Raw genomic sequence first — 18,691 nt, 5'->3', positions numbered from 1 at the left:
GCCACCTTCAGCAATAGGAGCAGTAGGAGAATTTGGAATATCTATTGATAAGAAGTTCTCTTCTTCCTCTATTTCAGACTTTTTCTCAACCAATATAATGGTTGCCTTTTCAGCATTTTCTCTATTGAGTTTTTGGACCTTTTCTTTATAGCTGCAGGCCTGCGTCTTTTGGATAGATCGTTCTAAAAGCAATGACAGGACAGCAAGCGTGTAATAGCATGTTGGATTAGTATGTATTAAATAGAACCCGTTAGCTCTCCTGCCACGTCTCTTTTAGAAGATTCTCCAGGAAATAAATATTCTGGAGCTTCTTTTATTAGAACTCTGCACTGAGTCATTCCTCCGTTATTCCGCCTGGAAATGTATGAGAAGTCTGCTGTTACGTGTGCTGCTGAGACATGTTGTACTATTGTGATTCCAGCAGCACAGCACTCTCAGGGTTAACGATTGAGCTGGCTGGGTGTGGTACTGTCAGCTAGCCAATCCCCTGGATCTGTGCTCACATATAAACCCAGCTCCTGGTCAGTCTGTATGGCCCCTCAGGTGAGTAGCCATGAATGCTTGTCTCGTGAGGTTTGCAGTGTGATCTGGTTCATGTCCGTTTGTACGTTTAAATTCTGTCAGTTTGGTGTTAGTTTGCTGTGTGTCCTGCAATCTGTGTTGTGTCCTGTTGCAGCATGCGGTGTGAATGTTGTCCGGTTCTGCTGGACTCCTGGTTAGTGTAGGGACTAGCAGTATAACCAGGAGCCGTGAAGTGGCCTGCTAGCTTTCAACATCTTGTACAACATGTCAACTAATACCTGGTATTTATATTCAGCTTCCTATCTGTTACTAGTGGTTGTATGTTGTATGCAGTGTATTCTGGGTCTGTCATGTGGCATGTGAATGCATCCTGTTCTGGTGTGTGGCTCCTAGGATCAGCTAGGGCCCAGATCCGAAGACCGCTGGGCTGCCCTTATTGGGGCAATGTCCCCGCTTAGGTAGGGCCACTCTCATTCCTCCTTGTAGCACAGGGTCAGTTGCCTGGAACCGGTGTGAGTCCTGTGTGACCCTGGTGGTACCCGTGTGCGTCCCCTTTTGGTCACGATCATGTGGGTCCCGTGCTTTGCCTGCGCACCTGATCATAACATCTGCGTTACCATTCCTCTTGTCAATGATCTCACACTGTCAGCACTGACTGGACTGTATTAGGACTTTTTCACATGACAGTGTTACTGATGGTCAGTGTTTGAAAGTCAAAAGCAGCAGCAGCTTTAAAACACGACTGTTGGGCCCTTAAGAACCCGACAGCCATCACAATAGTCATTCAGTGAATGGAGGTGGAGCATGCTGGAGATCTCTTCCAGCCGGCTGCCTCCATTCATAGTGAACAGGTAGTCATTCATAGATAAACAACTGCCTGTTTACACTGAGCTAAAGTTGCTCACTAGTCACTTTGTTTCAGGGGGCTGAAATTAAGCGACTAATGAGCGATTTCTCACTCAGTATCTTACCAGGTCCTGCTTTTACACAGGACAACTATTGGTCAAAATCACTTGTTTGAGCAATTTTGTGGTCGCCAGTTGGCCCGTGTAAAAGTACCCTAAACAAAATATTGACCAAAATACTGGAGTATGAAAGAGGCCTTTGGCCACTTTCAGAAAAGTATATTATTGGTGCAGTTTTGCACCCATATCATGGATGAGTGCCCAGCCCAACCACGGATCTACTGACCTGAACTCACAGCATAGTAGAATCTTATGATGATGTGAGTTTGGTTCAGTAGACCCACCGTAAGGCCAGGAAACTCATCCGTAATATAAGTACATAAGTGTGCCTGTAATATGCTTGTCTAGAAGTGTCCTTAGTCTGTGAAGGGACACAACCTATTATTAAGGGAAACAGTAACATCCACTTATCAATACATTCATACATTTACAGAAGGAATGATACTTGAGAATTGTTACTTTATGTATTTTATATACTCTGCTCTAAAAAAAACATTTGCCCATCACCTGATTCTTTTTTCTAGTTTCGGTAATTTGTCACAGTTAAATGTTTCAGATTTTCAAACTAATGTAATATAAGGACAACATGAGTGAACACAAAATGCAGCTTTTAAACGATCATTCCATTTATTGAAGATAAACATTGATTCAAAATCATTCAGGTGAAAAAGTAATTGCCCCCTAAGTCTAATAATTGGTTTCACTACCTTAGGGCTCTTTCCCACAAGCGTATATCGGTCACTGTTTTCACGGCTAGCCGATATACGCTATGATCTGATGCATTGGAATCCAATGCATCAGACCACATGGACAGATTCCCGCAGTGTAAAAGCGCTCACATGGCCAATATAGCGCTATAGTCCTGGAACTATCTTTCCATCTGGAATACGTCGGCCGCTGCATGGACTCCTATGGGAGCCAATGACAGTGGCTGGAGAAGGAAGGTGGGAAGGAGTTCAGCAGCGTGACTGCTAAACTCCCTCCCTCTTCTCTCCTCCTCTCCTCTCACCTCCGGCTGTTTGCAATGGGAGAAGGAGGGGTGGGGTGGAGCTAAGCTCTGCTCCTCCCACTGCTGGCTGAGGACAAGGGCAGGCGTTCAGCTCCGCCCCTGTCTTACACACTCCCATTGCAAACAGCCAGAGGGAGGAGAGGAGGTGAGCCAGCGAGGGGGAGGGAAGGGGAGGCAACGGCATTGCGGCCTCAGCGTATATGCGCCGTGGCCCGTGCTGTCTATATCTAGGAAATAACAAAAGGGCAGACTAGACAGACCACATGGTCTTTCTGCCGTCAATATTCTATCTTTCTATGGGAAGGTTCACCACTGTTGCAAGTTTTCTCCATTTGTAGATAAAGGCTCTCACTGTGGTTCGCTGGAATCCCAGAGCCTTAGCAATAGATTTGTAACTCTTTCCAGACTGGTAGATTTTAGTAAATTACTTGGTTTTGCATCTGTCTTTGATTCTCTTTACAACATGGTATCGTGTGCTGTCCTTTGAGCCCCTCTTGTCAGCTTCACATCTCCAGACAGGTTCTATTTAGGGCCTTAATCTCATGAGCGTTTTATTGCAACAATTTTGCCGCGATAAGACGCCAGCCGAAAATTGCGACCATCTGAAGCACTGGATAACAATGCATTCATTCGATTTGCGGCACGTAAAATCGGTCATCCGGAAAAAATAGCACATATGGTGCCGATTCCGGCGGCCAGAAAAGATAGGACTTGTCCTATCTTTTGGCCGCGATTAGCCAATGGAAGCCACCAGCAGACAGAGGGGATGGCGAGGGGAGGGAATTTAACATGATTAGCTCTGCTAAGTTTCCCCCCCTCCCATTGCCGGCAGCCGGTAGGGGGCGGAGAGGGGGAGGGAGTTTAGCAGAGCTGAACTCTCCACCGCCGGCCCTCTGAATGGACAAGAAAGCAGATGCAACTTGGTCCCGACTACCTCTGGCTCATGCGATTTTTCAGTCGCCACGCAGGCAGACGAAAATCGCAGCACCTGTGTGAATAAAGCCTAAGTGACATTTAGATTCAACAGGTATGGCACTAATCATGCCTTGTTGTGGCTAGTGAAAATGAATCCAATTGGCAATTGAATTTGGTTAAATGATTAATTTGGCTAAGGCGTGTAATTACTTTTTCACATAGGGCCAGGAAGAGCTGAACGGCATTTTTCTTTCATTAAGTTATATTATTATTTAAAAACAGAATTTTGTGTTTACTTAGGCTTCCCACACACAGGCGTTCGGCAAAGCGCCGCAATTTCAATCGCGGCACTTTTTCACAATTTTACTTTTGGCCGCAGCTCCCTACGACCGACAGTTGGGTTTAGCATACTTTATGAGGTGCACTAAATGCCGAAAAATTAAACAGACTCTACTCAAAAATCGAGCGGCTATCTGTGAGGCTCCATTGGAAACAATGGGAGTGTTATACCGCAATTAGCGCGGCGTTGAAAAGGCCGTGTTAATTGCGGAAAAAAGCGCCTGTGTGAGGGAGGCATGAGGATATCTTTGTCTAATATTAAAAGTAGTTTGATTATCTGAATCATTCAATTGTGACAAATATGTGAAAATGGAAGAAATTCAGAAGGGGCAAATACTTCTCAACAGCTGTATGTATATTTACTAAGAAGAGCTAACTGATCCTCTTTAAAACATATACCCAAAGACTTGTTCACATGTAGTCAATAGCATTAGCCATACAAAACAACACTGAAATGGTCACTGCACTTTGAGACAACTTGTGTTCATATGACAACCAATCTGATAACTATTTACCTAAAATGATGTTTTTCGTGCTGAAAATCCTTCTAAAATGCTGGCTAGTAGGGGTCTTCTTTCCTTTTCTGTCTCCTGCCTGTTATCAAATTCCATCTATAGTAACAGAGATAACAAGACAGAACACAGGAAGGGGAGGAGGGTGCTGCCCATAGATGTCTATGGAAAGGAGAGGGGAAGGAGGGAGAATGACTCATACAGATGTGCTGCTGGAGCTAACTGAAAATTACAGATATAGTCTGCAGAAGGGAAAACTGGTGAAAACTGCAGGATACAGATCATATAATGGCCAGATCTGGTGTTATTCCTTATGTACACACCTCAGCTTACTATGAAAAGTCATCTGAAAGTGCAGGACACTTTAAAGCATCATATTAATAAGCCAATGCAGCACGTATCATAGTTATTTCCTTGTATTAAAACACATATCTGCTTGGCATAGTTTGCACTAACTTTAACAGACAATTGCTAAATCAAAAAATCCAATAGAACTGACACCTACCGGGGTCTGATAGCGTAATGTTAACATACTTCCATTTTTATTTTTTTCTTGTTAGCTATATTTTAAAAAAATCTATTATATAACCGTTATGAACTTGACGAACATTTATGTTTTCATAACTGTACTATTTAACTACAGGACATAACATATTTAGATGCAAATTATAAATAAAACAAAACAAATATAAATAGGGTAGAGCTATGGCAGAAATGCAGTCCTAAGCTCTCGCTCACAACCTAAAGGTTGCAGGTTCAATCCCCGCGTGGTTCAGGTAGCCGGCTCAAGGTTGACTCAGCTTTCCATCCTTCTAGGGTTGGTAAAATGAGCACCCAGCTTGGTTGGGGGTAGTAAATAAAAATGACCTGAAAGCGCTGCAGAATAAGTTGGCGCTATACAAATAACAAGAAGAATTATTATTTCTAGACATATCTTTTTATTTCCATGTCTAAAAGGAAGCAAAAACACACATTTACCAGAATTCTTCCTGCCACAAGTTGTGGTTGTACTGCCTTAACATGAGTGCACATTGACCAATCCTGAATTACTACTGAAATAATGAATAAAGAGAATAGCAAAATCATGTGTATGAAGGGCCCATTCACAGTGCCGATAGGGCTTTCTGGCACAGTTCTATCTCAGTTCCATTTTTGGAGCTGAAAAATGGAATCAAACATTTCCATTTTGTTCCCTATTGCTTTTTAATAGGTTTTTAAAAACACAGATTGCCTTCAGTTTGTGGATTGCGCCGTTCTGGTAATAAAAAAATTAAAACCTAACAGAATGGAGGCAAACTGAAAGCAATCCGTGTTTTGAAAACTCAATGAAGGCATTGGCAGAAAAACTGAATAGTTGAATTCCATATTTCTGCTCTAAAAACGGAACAGAGAGACAGAATTGTGCTGGATGCCCTTCGGCGGGTGTGAATGGGACCTAATGTTCCCATCTGTAGGAAAAAGGATCACATTGCTATTGTATATACAGTAGATGCTGATATGAGGTTTTGAATTAGATCTCCCATTTCACTTTATTTACAGTCTATTTAGAGTTTACATGGGAGAATACCTGCATCAGGTGGTTTCTTTTTCTTCAGAGACTTTGTTCCCTTCAAGCTCAAAGACACATTTTTCTTCTTTTCACTTGTTATTTGATCATTGATGATCTGTAGGTATAAAGAAACATTTTACATTTTCTTGAAAACAGTCATAATCAGTAAATATGATAGAAGTTAAAGCAACACATCACAACAACACATCAAATGTAACCTCATTGTCAAAAAAACCAGCACCTCGGAGGAGTTTATATGTGTGATTGTAACGTCAATATAAGTAAGTGATTACAAGATCACAGCAAAAGGATCATTTGTTGCAGAAAATTCAGCACTTGAAGGGAGGCTCTAGTACCCTGTTGTACCGCCTCTAGTTAGGATATAAGATGTGATATAGCCAGGCATGGAGGCTCTAATACCCAGTTGTACCACCTCAACGAGCGAGCATGCAGGCTCTAGTACCCTTTTGTACCACCTCTAGCTTGGATACAAGATGTGATACGGGCGGGTATGAAGGTTCTAGAACCCTGTTGTACCACCTCTAGCTTGGATACAAGATGTGATACGGCGGGCATGGAGGCTCTAGTACCCTGTTGTACCGCCTCTAGCTTGGATACAAGATGTGATACGGCGGGCATGGAGGCTCTAGTACCCTGTTGTACCACCTCTAGCTTGGATAAAAGATGTGATACGGGTGGGCATAGAGGCTCTAGTACTCTGTTGTACCGCCTCTAGCTTGGATATAAGATGTGATACAGGTGGGGATAGAGGTTCTAGTACCCTGTTGTACCAGTTCTAGCTTGGATACAAGATATAATATAGTGGTCATGTAGGCTCTATTACCCTGTTGTACCGCCTTTAGCTTGTATACAAGATGTGATGCGGGCGGGCATGGAGGCTCTAGTACACTGTTGTACCACCTCTAGCTTGAATAAAAGATTTGATATGGGCAGGCATGGAGGTTCTAGTACCTTGTTGTACCACCTCTACTTTAGATACAAGATGTAGTATGGGGGTCATGGAGGCTCTAGTACCCTGTAGTACGACCTCTATCTTGGATACAAGATGTAATAAGGTGGGCATGGAGGCTCTAGTACCCTGTTGTACCACCTCTAGCTTGGATACAAGATGTGATACAGGCAAGCATGGAGGCTCTATTACCCTGTTGTACCACCTTTAGCTTGGATACAAGATGTGATGCGGGCAGGCATGCAGGTTCTAGTACCCTGTTGTACCGTCTCTAGCTTGGATACAAGATGTAATACAGGTGGGAATGGAGGTTCTAGTACCCTGTTGGGACACTTCTACCGGTAGTTTGAATGGAAGATGTGATACCAATGAGCATGGAGAATTTAGTAACCTGTTTGGCCACCACTAGCTTGGATACAATATGTGATGCAGGTGTGCATGGAGGCTTTAGTACTCCGTCGTACCGTCTCTACCTTGGATACAAGATGTGATACAGACGGGCATGGAGGCTCTAGTATCCTGTTGTACTGCCTGTAGCTTGGATACAAGATGTGATACAGGTGGGCATGGAGGCTTCAGTACTCTGTTGGGCTGCCTCTAGCTTGGATGCAAGATGTGATACGGGCGGGCATGAAGGCATACAGATTCTGTATGGTATTCTTTGGCATATAGTTTTGCTAATTCGTAGGCTGTCAAATTTGGTGATTAATCTGATGACCAGGCAGGCCATAGAAATGTGGGAATGTGGTGGAGGTATTCCTATGACAACCTTGTCTGTGCGGCCGAGTATTATCCTGCTAGAAAATGCCTTTAGAAAGCTGCCATGAGAGGAATATGTGGCTGCAGGATGTCCTTAGCATGTCATTGAACTGTCATTGTCCTCATACCACTACCCAGGTAGACGTATGCGGTGGCCCCCAGACCATCACAACAGCAGTAGAGGCAGTGTAATGCTCCACAGGATGGAGCCACTTACCCCGATTTCTCCAGACACGAACACAGCTGTTACCAGTGCCCAAACTAAAACTGTATTCGTTGCTGAAGACAACTCGGTTCCACTTAATAGCAGTCCAGTTTCGTCGTTCACAACACCACTGCAAATGGTGGCGACAGTGGGTGTCAAAGGCAGTACACATAACAGGTGCCTTGAGACCAAATGTCCTTCAGCTAAGCACCCCGAAATGCTTCAAACAGACATAGGTGCCTGTAATAGCGGTGCCACCTGTCTCTGGATGGCAGACAACAAAACAGTTGGAGCTGCTTGTACTTGTCAGATAATCAGACGCTCCTCTCTACTGGTGGTCTGTAGGGTTCCTGAGCCCGGTCAGCTTGTGTGCCCTCACATATCCAATGGTCCCAACACCCCCTAACAGTCTGGTCAGAACGGCCGGTGGGGGAAAATTCATCGATACAACCATCCAGCTTCTCCCATCCCAATAATGCGCCCCTCTCAGACTCTGGTAACGGGGTGAAATCTCTTCTCTGCGTCGTAGAGGCGTCTAGTGGTCAACAAGCTCTACACAAGCGGAAGAAGAGGTCACTACACACAAGGAGCCTCCGAGAGCCTCTTATAGGCCAAGGGGGAAACGGCTTTTAGGGTCTCAAATGGCAAGACCATTTATCTAATCACACCCCAACTCTAATCATTTAAATATCTGCCTGAGATGGAACTGCATGCCAAGTTTTGTTGCAAAACAACAACTTCTTCTAGAGGCACCATTTTTCTTTTTTACAAAGACTGTATTTATTACAAAAAGTCTACAAATAAGGGAGATGGAACAATACCTCCACAGTGCCACCTATTGAAAGGCAGCATTCCTTCAAGCCAAAGTCAGACTTTTTATACAAGCCTTGTTACAATGACCGGGAATTAAAAGCAAAGCCAGACTCCATGCACATATTGCATATTACCCAGAGGAGCGTGCGTGGCCATTTGAGTCTCCTCACTTAGTTTATAGTATAGTTGCTTTCCCTAAGGACAAAAAGTCTACATGAACACATAAAGCATTCAACTGGAACAAATGTAATCTGAACCTTTTATTGCTAAAGGAAGAAAGCTAAATACATATTTAATCAAATCTTTGGTAAAAGAATCCTTTTTACGCCTTTTAATGATACTGCACATGTCATTAAAGGGCATGTCTCACAAGGACAGACTCCTTAACCTTAGGGCATTTAACAAGTTTTCCTGTAGCTGCTGTACCCCCCCTTCTTTTTTAATCCTGTTAAGAAGGGACATTCAAATCTGCCCCGTATGTTAATGTAGCATGTCAGTCGAATGGGACCATTTTTTATTTTTTTTTCCCATGTTACCATCTATATTTAAAGTAATCCTGAAAGATAATTTTTACACTAACCATTGAATCTTCATGAAGGGATGTCACTTCACGCTTTGTAGAGATCACTCTTCTCTCATTATTTGCTATAAAGCTTGATGCAGATACATAGTTACCAGTAGGTAATGGGGACAACTCAAGTCCTTTTCCTCCTCCCTGTAGAGTGCCCACCGCACATGATACAGGTCCACAAGCTTCCTAGAGAAGTCAATAGGTAGTTTATCTTATGTCAAGGTGACTCTTCCAAGGCTGGTTTCACACACACAGCCTTGATAGGAAAAATATCACTTTTTGCCTTTTTAAAAAAAAACAAAACAAAACAAAAAAACAGTGGGGCTAGACGTTAACTGGATGTAATTAGGGAAACAGTAGCCACACTACAGACAGTGTTTTTCGGTGGCTTTTTTTGGTTTGCTTTTTGGGTGTTTTTCTTTGTGATCTCAGCAGGCTATGAATTCACTTTTTTTCGGTGTCCTATAGAGAAGCCTAGACATCTATATAGGACATAAAAACACTAGGAAAAAAAAAGAGAAAAACAGTGGGAGTCCAAAATACCACCCAAAAATATCTATAAAAATGCATGTACCAGTTAAAAATACTGGCCCTTTTACGTTTTTAGTGTTAAAAAACAGAAGAAAGACAATGTGTGTGAAGAGAGCCTGAAGACATGTGTCTAAAGAGAACAGAAAACAATATATAGAATTAGACTATAAAAACAGACTATAATAAGACTATTTTAATAGATTTGGATAAGTAAATAAATGAATTTACTTTAACCCTTTAACCACCAGCCCTTGCTGAAGTTATTGTTTTTTTCATTGTTTCAGGAGCCATAACTTTTTAATTTTTCCGTCAAAATATTATATTTGCTTGAAAAAGACTGAAGCAACTCAGTCCAAACGTTGCGCTATGTATGCATTAATGGAATAAAGATGGACTAACAATCTGTGCAATTTGACTTAGGGATTACACCCCGGATGCTGCTTGCAGAGCTTTATGTTCATTACTTGGATCTTGTGTGGATGACGAGTCCTCATCCTGCAAGCTGTGCATTAACGTCCCGCTAACTGCTCTAGTAAGTATTGACTCCTATCTTAGTGCGCTGCAGCATTCTCAAGAATTTTGGAAATATTATATTTGGTGGGATGAGTTGTATCCTTTAAGGGTACCATTTAACATAGCATATTATGTAATGGAAAACTCTTGGGCCTAATGCCCACTTGCGGCTTTGATTTGCGAAATCCACAAATCAAAGCCGCCTATAGGGATACATTAGCATCTGCAAACGATTTAAAAGCATGCGGATGCCATTTTCTCCCGGTGTGCGGATTGCACTCTGCAATAGAAAATCGCAGCATGCTCCATTTTGGCCGCAGATTCCGCGGTACGGCTTCCATTGCAGTCAATGGAAGTCGTCTTATCCGTGGCACAGCCACAGCCGTCATTTTGGCTGTGCCGTGGATTCTGCGGACATTTAAAAAAACAAAATGCACTGCACATGCGTCCGTCACGTCACCGGCACATCCAGACGCATCCGCCGTGCTGAAGAAAGAAGATCCAGCTGGCGCAGGGGAAACTCCGTGCGTGCAAGTGGACATTGGGCCTTAAAATTTTTTAAGCGCCGTGAAATAGAAAAAAATGCTATTGTACCACTTTTCAAAGTTTCGGTTTTATGAAGCTCACAGTGCGGTAAAAGTGACATGCTAACTTTATGCTAGGAATCAGTATAATTACAGTGATACTATGATTATAGAATTATTTTATGTTTTACCATTGACGTCAATGCAGGCCGTCCGACCCATAGTCCATAAGCAATTAATATTGTGTATGGGCAGTGTCATCGCTAAGCGACGGCATGGGAAATATAAATATTGCAGGAAAAAATGTGTACTGCCGTGGTCATGCGCATTACTGTAAATTCAGGGATGCGGGGTTGCCGGCCGGGCTCACAGACGGAATCCGCTGCAGGCCTCCCGCATGCGCAATATGGTCCGGCCATGTGAGCCCGGCCTTATTCTCTTTCCCCAGTCTGCTCAGCTCCTCCTGCTCTATAACATGATGCTGTAGCAGGGGCGTAACTATAGAGGATGCAGGGGATGCGGTTGCACCCGGGCCCAGGAGCCTTAGGGGGCCCATAAGGCCTCTCTTCTCCATATAGGGAGCCCAGTACTATGAGTAAAGCATTATAGTTGGGGGCCCTGTTACAGGTTTTGCTTTGGGGCCCAGGAGCTCCAAGTTACGCCTCTGTGCTGCAGCATGTTTGAGCTGACAGATTCCCTTTAATTGCTTATGTCAAACCAATCTGTCAGATTTATTAACTAAAAGTAAAACTGTCTTTGCTGCCCGTAGCGAACGATCGCAGCGCAATTGCAGTTTACAATGGCAGTATATGAAGTGAGAGCCGCGCTGTGATCGCTTGCTATGAACAAAGACAGTTTAACTTCTAGACAGTTTCATAAATCTCCCCAATATTCCAATTCCTTTCCTGTATTCTTGATATAATTATGTGATAGAGTATATACTGATACCTTATATCTCAGGTCCAGCTATTGCACTATACTGTGCTTTTTAGAAATGATACATTAAAATGATAAAGGGAATAATAAATACAGTTTAGTGTGACCTGAGCCTGCTCTGCTCGCAGGCATGTAGGAGTCAGACATTAGTTCCAGCTATAAAAAGCACTAAGGGTACAAATGACATGATGCTGGAATAACCGAGTGTCTTATTACCAAGTCACCCTCATGCATATGTTCATTGACTTTCATTTACCAGACTCGGGCTGCAGTGTGCGGTCTCTTTATTTAAAGGGGTTAAAGGGGACCTGTTAACTCCCCTGAGCTGTCTGCTTGAGGCCCAATGTCCACAGGCAGATTTGATTTGCGGAAAGCAGGAGATTTAAAAAAAAATCTGTACTGGGCATGTCCAACAGCGGGTTGTGCAGACCATCCGCAGTACAGATAATCTGGAAGTGGGCAGGTCCGCTCCGGACGCAGAGGACTTCCCGCACAGGTGCGCAGGGTCCTCGGCCGTGGGCAGGGTGGGATTTCACTGCGGGATCTGACCCGCTCGTGGACATTGGGCCTTAGGGTGCCTTCACACTTGCGATAAAATTGTGCAAATTTTTGTATAAATTCTTTATTTATGAATTATGGGGTACCGAAAGGAAAAAGGGATGGAGGAAAAGACAGGGGGTTACATTTACATAATCAGAGAAAGGACTAGATACAGTTCACAAGGCGTTATGTTACATCTTGAATGGAAAATGCAAATGGTCAGGAGTGAAGGGACAAGGAACCGAAATGAGGGAAGGATTGGGGAGTATCGTGCAATTTTCTACGTGATGCGAGAGCGAGTGAAGACACAAAATTATGAAATCCATGTTTTCAGTGGTTTCAGTCCCATTTGCAAAGTTTTCACTCATGCGATATGGCGTTAAAAAAACAACTCACAGCATGTCCTGTCTTTCTGCGTATTGCTATTTTTTTTCTAGCTCATGTTCCCCTATGGAGCCTCCTTTTTATCACATCGCAACGCACAAACTTGCGATTTTCATGTAATGTGATGCATTTTTAACATTAGAAACTCCTATTGACATTTGCGTGAGAATATCGTACGCAGCAGTGATGCAACACCCAATTGTTCACAGGAAAAAGCTCTGCTGATGCTCAAAAATCACCAGAACAAAACGATTTTGCTGCAATATATCCATAATATAACAATTTTGGAGCATTTATTTCACAAAGCCCAGTTTTCATCTATTCCATTGTTATTGCTACTAGAAATTTAAATGGTCACTACTTTTTGAAGCAACTTGTGCTCATGTGATAACTAGCAAAATTGCAATTCACTTTATTTACCTAAAATAATGCTTTCTTTGGTGAAAAATCACTCTAGTGGTCTAAAAAGGTTTTGGCCACTAGAGGTCTCCCTTCTAATTTGTTGTCCATTGCCTTTTGTCAAGTGCTGTCAGTCTCAATTAATGAGGGTGCTGACTCATTAATCTATGGAGAGGGAGGAGGGAGAAAGAGTCACACACATATGCTGTTACAGGTCATGTGAGCAGCACTGGCCAATTAATGTAGTGTGCAGTCTTTTAGATCAGTGGTTCCCAAACGTTTTCAGCCATGGAGGCCTTTTTGAAGCAAAAATTTCTCGTGGAGTTCCAAGGTGTGGTCAGGGGAGGGGTTGGGGCGTGGTTTACCACGACATATAATTTTTATCTCTGTCGTTATAAAAGGGATAGGGTTGTTTAAAAAAAACCAAAAAAACAGGGAGTAACACTGGAGCGCTGGATATACATTATATTTAAAATCAACTTGCTGCAGAATTAAATCCTGCACCACATGTCAATGTCCCACAGTAATATTAACACCACAGTAGCCACAGTAATAATATTAACCTACTCAGTAATATTAATCCCACAATAGCCACAGTAATATTAACCCCACAGTAACCTCAGTAATATTAACCCCCTCAGTAGCTCCAGTAATAATAGCCCCCCCAACCCATATACTTACCTTCTCCTTGTAGTCAATGCCGCTCCTCCTCTGCTCGGCACTGATCCTGGGTGCACTGACATCAGTGTGTGAGCCCGGAACGTTTCCTCCCCTGTCCTCTCCTATGGAACTGAAGAGGAGAGGACTCAAGGGAGGAGGATCCCGAGTGCACAGCAACGTCAGTGTCGCAGGGTGACTGCTGCTCACCATGGAGCCCCTGACCGTCGCTTGCGGAGCACAGTTTGGGAACCGCTGTTTTAGACTAATGATGAATACTAATGCACAGTGTGTTTGTCCAGGATCAGAGGGTCACTTGGAAGTCTGGTTTTATACCCTGTTGGTCTTCAAGCTGCTCTGGCCCCCTTAAAGCCCTTTACCTACATTTATAAAATGTAATTTCTTTTTTAAACTAATTTTGTACACTCTTATACAGAATTGGTGACATAGATACACATGGGACAAATTTTAACTTGATTGTGATGTCACAGCGCAGAAAGTTATATTATCTTAACCCATTAAAAAGCCATTGTTCTCTTATCTTAACACAACAAAACCCATTGTAAAGTAATTCAAAGTGTAAATAAGCCACCCTGATAGCATGGCACACCGTGATATCATGTCACCTTAAAGGCCCATTTAGACACAACGATTATTGCTTAAAATTCGCTCAAAAGCCATCTTTTGAGTGATAACCGTTGCATCTAAACGCGCTGCCATTGTGCACTATTTATTCATCGCTGATTTTCAGCAAGCTAGAAGTCAGCAATGACTCTTATCAGCGCCGCATGCTGAGTTCTCAGCGGGATACCGCTGATAGCATTCTTTCAGCTGGTATCCCACTTGGACTTCTCAGCGGGATACCAGCTGCTGTTCTCAGTGCTGTCAGCAGTGTCCCACTCTGCCTTCATTTAACTCTTAAGTAGCTAATTAGCTACTAAGGAGTTTGTTCAAAGATGATCGCTCAAAACTGTCACTCAAACTGTCCTTTGAGCGATTTTTGAGTGATCATCTTTCAGTGTAAATGGGCCTTTAGAGTCAAGCTAAAGAGTGACCCATTTGTACCTTGATGTCATGGAAAGATTATTGTTAGGTCTGCTACTCATGTCTGCCACCCTCTTGTGGTTCCCAGACAGACGTGATCATCGCAGTGAGATGTGTCAGTGATGAAGGCATAGGCGGATAATCAGATGGTAGTCATAGGTCAGAATTGGGTTGTCATTGAGCGGCAACAAATCCAGAGGGTGAAGCAGAAGTCCAAGCCAATTGTCAAATTGAAGAAGAGAACAGAAGGCAATGCATCCAAAGGGGGAGACAAGAGAAAGAGACTAAACACGAAAACTAGGTCAAACACAGGCAGGTTTACAAGTCAAGTGTAAGCTAGAGGTAGTAGCTGATATTCAGAAAAGTATCAGGAGGCCTTTGCCTGCTTCAAGTAGGGCACTAAGATTTGGCAATGACATTTCTATGTGTTGGCTGTGATGGAAATGTGGCATACTTGCCAGTGTGACACAAAGAAATAGCGCTGGAGCAAGACGAGGTATCAGAATAATATAAGAATAATTTAGAAGCACAGTTTCCACTGGGAAAAACAAAAACAAGAGAGCATGATCTTCCTACCATCAAAGGAAAGAGCACTCATTTCATTCCATAGAACTTCATATTAAATATCAAAAGCAAAATATAGGACGTGTGTTAGAGATAGACATCGTCATAAGTGAGTTTAAGGAACTGTTCACTTTAGGTTTTAGCCATCCTTCAAGCATAAACATTTATATATAAAAAAGCATATAATTACTAGACTATAATTGGTGAAGCGTAATTGAAAAGTGCATACTTCTCATCACATATGACCTTCCTTACTGTTAGGGAGTGCTGCTGGGATCTGTTATACTACATGGGGTTCCAGCAGCCCAGCTCCACAGTTGAAGGTTGATTGGCTGACTGGAGCAATCCATACCCAGACAGCTTATCACTGTTTGTTCAGTATGTTTGGTGTAAGCAGTGTTATGTTCCTGCATGTCTGTACAGTTTTCAGTACGTGTAGTTTGAACAGTGTCTTGCTGTGGTTCGTTTGTCATCTAGGATTAGGCAGATCCCTAGGTTCCAGCGCAGGGACGTCCCTATCGGGACGATCACCCCGCATGCAGGCAGGTTTCCTGGGGTTAGTTGTCTCGTTAAAGTAGGGGCCTGTGAATGGGGACCCTTGAAGTGGGCTCGCGGGCTTAAGTATCTTAGCCAAAATATGAACTAATACCTCGCACATTCTATAGTTATTCCATCTGGCTATGTGTGCAGGTATGCAGCTGAGTGTTTTGAGTGCTTGTTAGTGTTTGATTGATGTCTGTTTCTCAGTTATGTCCACCAGTATAAAGTCTGTTTCGCAGTTCTGCAGTTCCGTCTGAGTTTGCCAGTTTGTGGGTGTGAAAGACGTAACATTTACATTTATGTATTTTTGGGGGGGATAGAAAAGTGTAGCACACCCTTTTCTGTCCTACAAAACCATGCTTGACAAATACATACGTACGTACCGTTGTATGTTTCCATACATTTAACATACGTGTTTTTGGCTCTGAAGATGCTACAAAAAGGTGTATAACTACCAACACTTTATCCAAAAGAATGACTTCACAACGGAGATCCGAAGTTTTTTAATGTATGGAAACGTGTGGCCATATTTAATGTCTACGCTGAAAAAATGTACACAAATGCTCTAGATTGCATACATTTAAATATGTTTTTCCTGTACATTTAACCATATACTCTAAACGTATATTAAAAATATAATGTGAAGAGCCTATAGTAATGGTTACATTAATAGCACCGCTCCATATGATAAGTAACCCATGGGAGCTTATTTAACCCCTTAAGGATCAGGGTGTTTTGGTCCTGAAGGACCAGACACTTTTTAGGGATTTTACCCATCTGGTGGTTTTAGTGCTCTATTCTTTTTCTTTAGCTACCAGAATTATTTTTGCTGCATTTTTTTCCAATGATGTACAGGGCCATTTTTAAAATATCTTTTTTCATTTACTTTTTTTTCCGTTTTTAGTTTTATTAGGGGTATATGCAAAAAAAAAATGTTCAAAAAAATGTATAGTTGTTTATTTTTAAATTTAGTATATTTACGCTAAAATAAAATACAGGATTGGGTTCCTCATTTAATTTTGAATGTTTTGATAAATTTGCATAGTCTTGGATTACAGGGCCCATACAGCGACGTTTTTAGTTGGCGTCGGGTCATTTTCTTTTTTATGTATATATTTTACTTCTGTAATTTTTCTTAACTTATTTGTGTAACTAACTTTTTTAACATCTATGTCCCCCATAATGTCCTATAAGATCTCTGGGGGTCATTCACAATCTCTTTTTTTTATTTTCACACTTTTCTACTGTAACTGGAGCATCCATAGGAGCCCATAGTGACACTAGTCAGAGTGATCATTTGGGTTTGTTAGGACCTTGCAGGTATGCCTTGGTAGGGCGCACCTGGCGATCACGTGATTGCCGGGTCGAATAGAGGAAGTAACACTTCCGCTTTCTCTATTCACTACATAGCGCTCATGGAGCGCTATGTAGCCTGTAAATGAGAAGGCAAAAGCGGTTAAAAAACACTTCTGTCTTCTCCTCTGGGTCCTCAGCTGTTGCTAACAACCGAGAACCCAACCTGCTCCTGTTACATTACAGAAGCTTTAATCCTGCACTGTATGTTTTACTATCGGATGGGATTAAAGCTCAGGACCAAGTGGCATAAATTTTCTGTGCTTGGTCTTTAAGGGGTTAAAGAAGATTCAAGACACCTGCTTCTCCCAGTCAATCATTGGAAATGACAACATAGTTCACACCGTATTAATGACATTAAACCACAGTAACAGAATTCCTGGAAGCCTACAGACTATTTTTTCTCAAATGAATTAATCCTTCAGCATAAGTAGTGAAGCACGCAGATCCTGCTCTGTAGTTCTCAAGGTTCCCTGCTCTAAGCACGGAAACATGGGCTGTGTTACCCAAATACGGAACTACACAAACCAAAGCCACTACCAGCTACTACAACTAGAATATTAGATACAATAAAGGGGTTCATAGGAGTCAGCACAAATGTTCTAAGAAAACAAATCAAGAAAACCGGAGTAGAATGCAGTTCTGATATCCTAAAAAGAATTAAACAGATAGAAGCAAACCCAATCATCTCCCCTGTCCACCAGTACTGTAACTCAACCTTCCGGCAGTGGTGAGACATGTTTGATTACAGTACTCGGGAGGAGTAGCATCACTCCTTAAGGAGAGCACCTAGAGGGTGAGTTGGGGGGACTTATAAGGCCATGCATACTCCTCTGGGAAATATATGCAAATAAGGAAAATGGAACAATACCTCTGCAGCGCCACCTATTGGATGGCAGCATTCCAGAAAATCAATGTATGACCCTTTATACAGGTCTTTAGAATAATGATTAGGAATTGAAAACCAAGCCCGAATCCTTAGGCCCCCTGCACACAAGCGGAAATTCTGCGGCGGGATTTCTCGCAGAATTTCCGCCCGTGGCCACTGCCATAGGATTGCATTACAAAACGCAATCCTAGGCAGATGGCCGCGATTTGTCCGCGTGAAATCGCATGCGGAAAACAAATCACAGCATGTTCTCTCTCTGTGCGGGTCTCGCAGAGGCCCGCACAGAAATGTCAGTGAAGAGCCACCGGCTCCGTCCTGCGCATCACAGAGCCGAAGCCGCGGTAGCAGGTGAGACCCGCACTGGTCTCGCAGCGGGATCTGCAGGCGGCCATACACAGCTGTTTTGGGGTGTTTGCCCCTCATCGGTGTGCAGTAGGATCCTGGCTTGGCTAATGAAAGGCCTATGATATGAGGGGCAGATTCTATGGATTCTGGCTTGGGTTTCAATTCCTAATCATTGTTCTAAAGACCTGTATAAAGGGTCATACATTGATTTGCAGGAATGCTGCCCTCCAATAGGTGGCGCAGCAGAGGTATTATTCCATCTTCCTTATTCGCATGTATTTCCCAGAGGAGCATGCATGGCCTTATAAGTCTCCTCACTCACCTACTAGGTGCTTGCCTTAAG

Source organism: Eleutherodactylus coqui, chromosome 9, assembly GCF_035609145.1.
Source record: "Eleutherodactylus coqui strain aEleCoq1 chromosome 9, aEleCoq1.hap1, whole genome shotgun sequence".
In the NCBI taxonomy this organism is placed as follows: Eukaryota; Metazoa; Chordata; class Amphibia; order Anura; family Eleutherodactylidae; genus Eleutherodactylus; species Eleutherodactylus coqui.
Note: the sequence above shows the minus strand (reverse complement) of the source record.